This window comes from Pseudophryne corroboree (assembly GCF_028390025.1).
Source record: "Pseudophryne corroboree isolate aPseCor3 chromosome 7 unlocalized genomic scaffold, aPseCor3.hap2 SUPER_7_unloc_7, whole genome shotgun sequence".
Lineage (NCBI taxonomy): Eukaryota > Metazoa > Chordata > Amphibia > Anura > Myobatrachidae > Pseudophryne > Pseudophryne corroboree.
In genome coordinates this window covers 629,556-638,430 of record NW_026967616.1, presented here as the reverse complement: position 1 = coordinate 638,430, position 8,875 = coordinate 629,556, and the positions used below count along the sequence as shown (strand labels likewise).

At 45.1% G+C, this 8,875-nt stretch overlaps 1 non-coding gene across 1 annotated transcript; it reads left to right on the top strand.

Annotated features, from left to right (window-relative positions):
* The first annotated feature begins 8,322 nt into the window (after positions 1-8,322).
* Positions 8,323-8,485, top strand: LOC134987166 (U1 spliceosomal RNA). The gene has a single exon (XR_010192890.1). It is a non-coding gene; the product is annotated as a U1 spliceosomal RNA (small nuclear RNA).
* The last annotated feature ends 390 nt before the right edge of the window (positions 8,486-8,875 follow it).

Here is an 8,875-nt window from a genome sequence, read left to right as displayed (position 1 = left end):
TGCAGTGCTGTGCGTTACTTCAGTGAAGATCATGAAGTCTTTTGCCACCTCTGAAGTCTTCTTTTCTTCTCATACTCACCCGGCTTCTATCTTCCGGCTCTGCAAGGGGGACGGAGGCGCGGCTCTGGGACGGACGGCGATGGTGAGATCCTGCGTACCAATCCCTCTGGAGCTAATGGTGTCCAGTAGCCTAAGAAGCAGGACCTTGCAACTTGGAGAGTAGGGCTGCTTCTCTCCCCTCAGTCCCTCGATGAGGGAGTCTGTTGCCAGCAGTGCTCCCTGAAAATTAAAAACCTAACAAAATACTTTCTGTCAGAAAGCTCAGGAGAGCTCCTGAAAAGCACCCAGTCTCCACTGGGCACAGTATCAAACTGAGGTCTGGAGGAGGGGCATAGAGGGAGGAGCCAGTGTACACCCAGAACTAAAGTCTTTCTTAAAGTGCCCATGTCTCCTGCGGAGCCTGTCTATCCCCATGGTCCTTACGGAGTCCCCAGCATCCTCTAGGACGTTAGAGAAAATAGGATTTTAATACCTACCGGTAAATCCTTTTCTCTTAGTCCGTAGAGGATGCTGGGCACCTGTCCCAGTGCGTACTGTGTCTGCAGTTATTAAATGGCCCTTAACTCCAGAATATTTATGTGGAGACAACTTTCCTGACTTGACCATCTTCCTTGGATGTTTTCCCCCTGTGTGACTGCTCCCCAGCCTCGGAGGGTTGCATCCGTGGTCCCTAGGATCCAGTCCTGGATCCCGAACCATCGCCCCTCTAGGAGGTGAGAACTGTGCAGCCACCAATGGAGTGAGATTCTGGTCTTGGAAGACAGGATTATCCTCCGGTGCATGTGTAGGTGGGATCCGGACCACTTGTCCAACAGGTCCCACTGGAACACTCTGGCATGGAACCTGCCAAACTGAATGGCCTCGTAGGCCGCAACCATCTTCCCCAGCAACAGAATGCATTGATGGATTAACACTCTTGCTGGTTTTAGAATTTGTTTGACCAGACTCTGGATCTCCATAGCCTTTCCACTGGAAGAAAGCCTCTTCTGTGTCCAGTATGACTCCCAAAAACAACAACCGCGTCATTGGGACCAACTGCGATTTTGGCAAGTGTAGGAGCCAACCATGTTGTTGAAGAACTGTCAGGGAGAGTAGATGTTTTGCACCAACTGGTCCCTGGATCTCGCCTTTATCAGGAGATCACCCAAGTACGGGATAATTGTGACTCCTTGCTTGTGAAGGAGAACCATCATTTCCGCCATCACCCTGGTGAAAATCCTCGGAGCCGTGGACAGACCAAACGGCAACGTCTGAAATTGGTAATGACAATCCTGAATTGCAAACCTCAGGTAGCTTTATGCAGTGGCTAAACGGGAACATGTAATTAGGCATCCTTATGTCTACCAAAACCATGAAATCTCCTTCCTCCGGACTGGAGATCCCTACCCTGAGAGATTCCATCTTGAAATTGAATTTCTTTAGGTAGAAATTGAGGGATTTCAGATTTAAGATTGGTCTGACTGAGCCGTCCGGCATCGGGACCACGAAGAGGCTTGAATAAAAACCTTCTCCCTGCTGACTAAGGCCGATTTGAACAATCGGTGAGGGGGAACGTCTTGAAACCCCAGTTTGTACCCTTGTGACACTATTTGTAAAACCCAGGTCTAAATTAATCCAGAACTGACTGAAGTGTTTTAGACGTGCCCCCATTGGTGTGGGCTCCTGCAAGAAAGCCCTAGCGTCATGCAGTGGATTTGGCAGAAGCAGAGGACGATCTCTGCTCCTGCGATCTTGAAGAGGCTACAGACCTCTTCCCTCTTTTCCTTCCTCTACCTGCAAAGAAAGGGGAATCTTAACTTCTTGCATATCTATTGGGCCAAAATGACTGCGTTAGACAATGATGCGTCTTCATCCGTTGAGAGGGAACATAGGGCAAGAGGGTTGACTTACCTGCGGGAGCTGCCGAGATCAAATTAACTAGGCCGTCACCAAACAAGGCTTCACCTTCATAGGGAAGAGACTCCCTTTCTTCTTGGAGTCAGCATCAGCATTCCCTTGGTGAATCCACAATGCCCTCCTATCCGAGACTGCCATGAAATTGGCCCGTGAACTCAAGAGTCCTATATCCCTTGCAGTCGTAAGTATGCTGCAGTGTCCTTGATATGATCCAACGTAAGGAGTATCCCATCTCTCCAAGATATCTATATCGGATGACAAGGTATTCGACCAATTCTTGAATACTACTACTCACCCATGCGCATGTAATGGCAGGTCTAAGTAATGTACCCGTTGTTACATAACTAGAAATAATGTAGCTTCCTGCATATGATCCGCTGGATTTGTGACAGGGCCCCGTGCAGAAGAGGGGGTGACTCCCACTTTATTCTGTCCGCAGCAGGAAATGAATAAACAACCGGAAACCTTTTGGGGATTTGAAACCATCTTGTCGAGCTGGCCCAGACTTTCTCAAACAGAGATGGAGGAACGTTACATCAGCTTTCATTATATATCTATATATACATACATATATACCCCTTTGTCAGGAACAGCAGGGTCCTCAGTGATGTTAATATGTCCTTAATATCCACAATCATGTACTGAATGCTCCTTGCCAATATTGGATCTAATCAGGAAATATTATGGCCGACATAGGAATCAGTATCCGAGTCAGTATCGATGTGTAGTAACATTTTTGCGGGCCTGAGTGAAAAGAAGCATAGCCATGAACATCACATCTTTTCTCTACGTCTGTGTCTGGGACACAGATTTATCCAACCTCACTCTGATATTACTGAAACTTTCACCCAGTCAGTTATTGGTGGTGCCAACAGGGCCACCATCATATGTCTGCATTCCTAATATAGTTTTCTCTTGGGAAAAACATTCAGCCACCGACATGTTGACACACATGTACCAAGTACCCACAGACACATCGGCTTATGGGGGATAGACCTACAGTAAATCTGTCAGAGGGACAGAGAGGATTTTTCAGCTCACAATCCAGCGCCAAAAGTACACAGTCTGGGAAATAATAAACTCTATAGTGATAGACTTGTTACGCTCTATAGATGTGCTGGTGAGGTGAGGAAGAAGCCCCGCCGCTGTAATGGCACGCTTCTGTCCCGCTCAGAAACAAATAATTAATTACGCTGGCGGGGTAAGTACAGTGCCCAGGCACTAATGTCCACTTTTGCCAGCCTTTTGTGAGGAATTTATGCTGCCCAGGGTGCCCCCCCTTCCCCACCCACACACCCTGCACCCTGCAGTGCCTGTGTTTGTGTGGGAGCATGGCGCACAGCATTCCGCTCGCTGCGTGGTACCTCAGAATGCCGTCACTGGAGAAGAAGTCTTCTGTTCTTCTGCTACTCGCCTGTCTTCTGACTTCTGGCTCTGTAAGGGGGTGATGGCAGGCTACGGGAGTGGGCATCTAGGCGTACCTAGCGATCAGCACCCTCAGGAGCTAATGGTGTCCTGTCAGCCAGAAGCAGAGCCATTGAACTCACTAGAAGTTGGTCATACTTCTCTCCCCTAAGTTCCACGAAGCAGGGAGACTGTTGCCAGCAGCCTCCCTGAAAATAAGAAAAACTAACATAAGTCTTTTCAGAGAAACTCAGTAGAGCTCCCCTGTAGTGCATCCAGTCTCACTGGGCACAATTCTAAAACTGGAGTCTGGAGGAGGGCAGAGCCGAAACTAGGGGGGGCATGTGACCCGGGCGCGGGATTTGATAGGGCGCTGGGATCAGCTAAGTCTGACACAGCAGAGAATCTATTGAAGAAAAATGGGATTTGTAGTCATGTGTGCTACTGCTTAGACTTTATGCAGTAGCATAGAGACTACAAATCCCATGAGGCATTGCAGAAAGCTGGCCACGGCTGCTGGAGCTAGGGAGTCAGGGTAACGTCTAGTTTCCCTTCCTAAGCAGCGGCGGCAAGCCCAAAAAAGTATACTGCCCGCCCGCACGAGCTACGAATGTGGTCAGCTACTGACCTTTTTCTGGCCCCACACAGCATTGCATTCAGCCCGACAGCACAGTGATGGATGGAAGCAGGACAGCGAGAGACGGAGGTAAAACACACACACATATTCACTGTGACTGGTGTTAACCCCTGCAGCTCATTCAAACTACTGCTCATTTTCACCACTGTGACAGCTACAGATATACAGATATATACAGATATATATATATATATATATATATATATATATATATATATATATATATATATAATATATGTATGTGGCTGTGTACATATATACACGCGTGTGTGTGTGTGTGTATGTGTGTGTGTGTGTGTATATATATATATATATATATATATATATATATATATAATGTGTGTATTACTGGTGTCTGCTGGTCTGAGGGATATCTGTGTTGAATTGGTTTGTTTCCTATTTTTTTATTTTTATTTTTCTATTTTATTAAAAAAATTAAAAAAAAACACATATATATATATATATATATATATGTGTTTTTTTTTTGTTTTTTTAATAAAATAGAAAAATAAAAATAAAAAAAATAAGAAACAAACAAATTCAACACAGATATCCCTCAGACCAGCAGACACCAGTAATACACACATGATAGATAGATAGATATATATATATATATATATATATATATATATATATATATATACACACGCGTGTATATATGTACACAGCCACATACATATATTATATATATATATTTATTTATTTATTTTGGGGGGGGGGGCGCAAAATTTATGTCTTGCCCCGGGTGCCGTTAGTCCTAGTTTCGGCCCTGAGGAGGGGCATAGAGGGAGGAGACAGTTCACACCCTTTGAAAGTCTTAAAGTGCCCATGTCTCCTGCGGATCCCGTCTATACCCCATGGTTCTTAATGTGATCCCAGCATCCTCTAGGATGTATGAGAAAACAAATAACGCACACACGAGGAGGAGAGAACAAAGGAAGCTATAAGGAGGGGAGGGGGGGGGGAAGGTAAGGTAGTAAAGGGATATTGGATAAACTACAACCTTATACATATTCATTAATGTACCAGTAGTTAGAAGTAGAAGAGCTCTAACAGAAACCACAAAGCTTATCTAAAGCCACACCACACTGGATATGCCCAATCTCATTTGATCTTTGAAGCAAAGCAGTATTGGACTTTGTTACTACCAAGCAGTCTCCCATCCATGTATTATCAGATTATTTAGGTGTTTTTAAACTACCAACACCCTTTTCTTGGTACTGTACATTTAATTTTTACACATATTCTTTTATGTACCAGAAGTTAGAAGTAGAAGAGCTCTAACAGAAACCACGAGCTCATCTACAGCAACAGCACACTGGATTTGCCCAATCTCTCCTGATCATGGAAGCTGAGCAGTGTTGGTCCTGGTTTTAGTACTTGGATGGGAGACCACCAGGAAATACCAGGAGCTGTGTGTATTTTTACAATACCAACACCGTTCTCTTGATGCATTCCATTTTGAAACATTGGGGCAGATCTATTAAGCCTGGTGAACTGATAAAGTAAAAAAATACAAAAGAATATAACCAGGCGCTAATACATCATCACCATATTCTGGTGATCAAATTACTGGTATTAAAAATTATGTACAAATAATACTGCAATTAATGTATACTTAAGCTGCAGGAGAGAGCTTGACTTGGGGTAAATCAAGTAAAAAAGAACCGGCACTTTAAAGTCTCCGGTAACACTGGAACACTGAACTAATCTCCTCTTGCGCTATAAATAGTATGATATGGCTCAAAGTTCAATAAAAACAAATAAATTATTTCATATATTCTATATTTTTTATTACATATAAATAAATAAATATATATATATATATATATATATATATATACTTTACAATAAACTATTAGACCGGTCCAATAAAATCACTAACAATATATTTGCATAGCTATAGGAGGTGGATCTTAGATAAACTCTGTGCACAGAGAAATTTTCAAAAATAAAAATCAGTCCATATATTGGATTAAAAAATCAATTTACCAGCTGTAATTCGCACCCATGTAGTAGATAACATATTTATAAGTTGTTATATATTGGAATTCCTCAATATGCTGCCACTTGGCAAAGGAGATGATATTGTGCAAAATAACCGCTCCACACTGGAGCCTTACGTGTAGCTTGCACCAGTTGTTATAACACGGGAGAGTCCAATGACAGAAGAGACGGTCTCGGGCTGCGGGAACGGCGCTTCACTGGCGCCTGCTGTGCTGAATAATTACCCGACTTCCAAGCTCTATGAGTCCACGCCTCCAAGTGCCGTATGCAGACACCACAGTCACGGTTGTGTTCTCCCGATCTCCGTTTAGTCCACGGATATTACCGCTAGATGATGGTATATTTTGGGGGTGCAAATAAGGCTGGTATAAGGGTCCAATGACTCTCCCGTGTTATAACAACTGGTGCAAGCTACACGTAAGGCTCCAGTGTGGAGCAACACTTTCTCCAGGGTCGGTGAACCAGGGAGGAATCTCTCCTCCTGATATACATTCTGGAATTGCAGGCAGTATTCAATTAATTGACACTGGCCCTGCCTCTAGTACAGAACAGGCCTGTTCAAGTACAATCTGACAATGCCACCACGGTAGTGTACACAAATCATCAAGGCGGCACTCGAAACTAGGCGGCACTCGAAACTGCATGGCAAAGCTGGAAGTATCAAAAATCCTCCGTTGGGTAGAATGTCATCTGACAGCAATATCGGCAGTGTTCATTCCCGGAGTCCTCAACTGGGAAGCGGATTTCCTCAGTCGTCAGGACGTTCACGCTGGAGAGTGGAGAGGCCGCAGCAGAAATGTCTGCACTGGTGTCAGTAGGTGACTGAGGCAGGGATGACTGGGAGATAGTGGGTGACTGAAGCATGTATGAGTGGGAGATAGTGGGTGACTGAGGCCGGGGTGACTGGGAGATAGTGGGTGACAGGGAGATAGTGGTTAACTGAGGGAGGGGTGATAGGAAGGGGTTGGGTAAGTATGGGAAGAAAGTGGGTGACAGGGATAATAAATGACTAAGGCAGGGGTGATAGGGAGATAGTGGATGATTGTGGCAGGGGTGACAGGGACAGTAAGAGACTGAGGCAGGGGTGACAGGGATAGTGGCTGACTGAGGCAGGGGTGACTGTGAGATAGTGGGTGACTGAGGCAGGGTTGACAGGGATAGTGGGTGACTGAAGCAGGGGTGATAGGGTGACAGTGGGTGACTAAAGCAGGGGTGACTGGTATAGTGGGTGACTGAGGCAGGGATCGCAGGTATAGTGGTTGACTGAGGCAGCGGTGACTGGGAGATAGTGGGTAACTGAGGCAGGGGTGACAGGGAAAGTGTGTGACTCAGGCAGGGGTGACAGGGAGATAGTGGGCAGCATATCTCTGCCTCACTGCAGCAGCACATTCCTGCTTCAATGACAGCAGCACATCCCTGCCTCGCTGACAGCAGCACATTTCTGCCTCGCTGACAGCAGCACATTTCTGCCTCGCTGACAGCAGCACAGCACTGCTTCGCTGACAGCAGCACATCACTGCTTCACTACCAGCAGCACATCCCTGCCTCACTGGCAGCAGCACATCCCTGCCTTACTGACAGCTGTATATAGGGCCTAATTCAGACCTGATCCCTACTGTGCATATTCACACAACAGGAGATCAGGTCTGAAGTGCGTGTGTGCTGGTGCCGCAGTGCACCGGCACATGCCAGAGATGCGATCAGCATCTCTGCCCAGTGAGCGCCTCTGCCTGATTGACAGGCATAGGCGGTCACTGGGCAGGAGGAGTCGGGCCAGCGGCGTTGTGCCACCATTTTGGGGGCACAGTCCGGACAACGCAGACATGACCGGACCGTATGGGGGCGGGCCGTGACGGCTGCGTGACCCGGACAGCAACGGGCCTTATTTACTAAAATCTCAGATAAATTTTATGGCATTTATGTGCAGTCTAGTTTGCACAGTTGATAGAGTGTTGATCTTGCACTATCAATGTAAGCCTCACATAGGTTTGATACACATGTAAGTTTGTTTTTATTTTACTACATTGTGGTTTGTGGCTCTATACCATGTAATGCATGTCTTTTAACAGTAGTCAAGTCTTCCAATGTGCTTGTTAGTGAAACCCAATACATAGCTTTATTTTATTTTGTTTCTTCAAATATTACATAGTAACATAGTAACATAGTATCTTAGGTTGAAAAAAGACAATTGTCCATCGAGTTCAACCTATTTGTGGTGTCCTATGCATGATGAGTTCCCTTGTGCTGCCTCAGTTGAATCTCCTTTACTTGACAGAGATGTGCCTGAGCAGCGGCCCTCCCCAGCCCTATCCCAAATCATACTTATTTTGCATAGGAGATACCATGGTCATGAAGATTGTTCTCCCAGGGTGAGGTTCATTCATTGCATTCTGGGTATGCTGACCCCTGTTATTTCCACAAATGTGGGAAACTCGACTGCATTATTTGTGGTAGTGGGGGACTGTGTTTGTGCTTCCTCTGGTCAGCTCTGGTAAAAGTCAGATTTCTTTGTCTCAGATTTTCCTTTAGCCTTGTTCTTCTTTCGAGAGTTCCCTTGTGCTGCCTCAGTTGGATCTCCTTCACTTGACAGGGGGCTGCCCGAGCAGCGACCCTCCCCAGCTCTAGCACATGTAAGTTTGTTTTTATTTTACTACATTGTGGTTTGTGGCTCTATACCATGTAATACATGTCTTTTAACAGTAGTCAAGTCTTCCAATGTGCTTGTTAGTGAAACCCAATAGATAGCTTTATTTTATTTTGTTTCTTCAAATATTGAATGCATATGTCTTATAACTTTTTTTTTTTTTTTAATATATATATACATTTTTATTATAAGATTTTCAATGACACAAAACCATCCAAGTTGCAGAT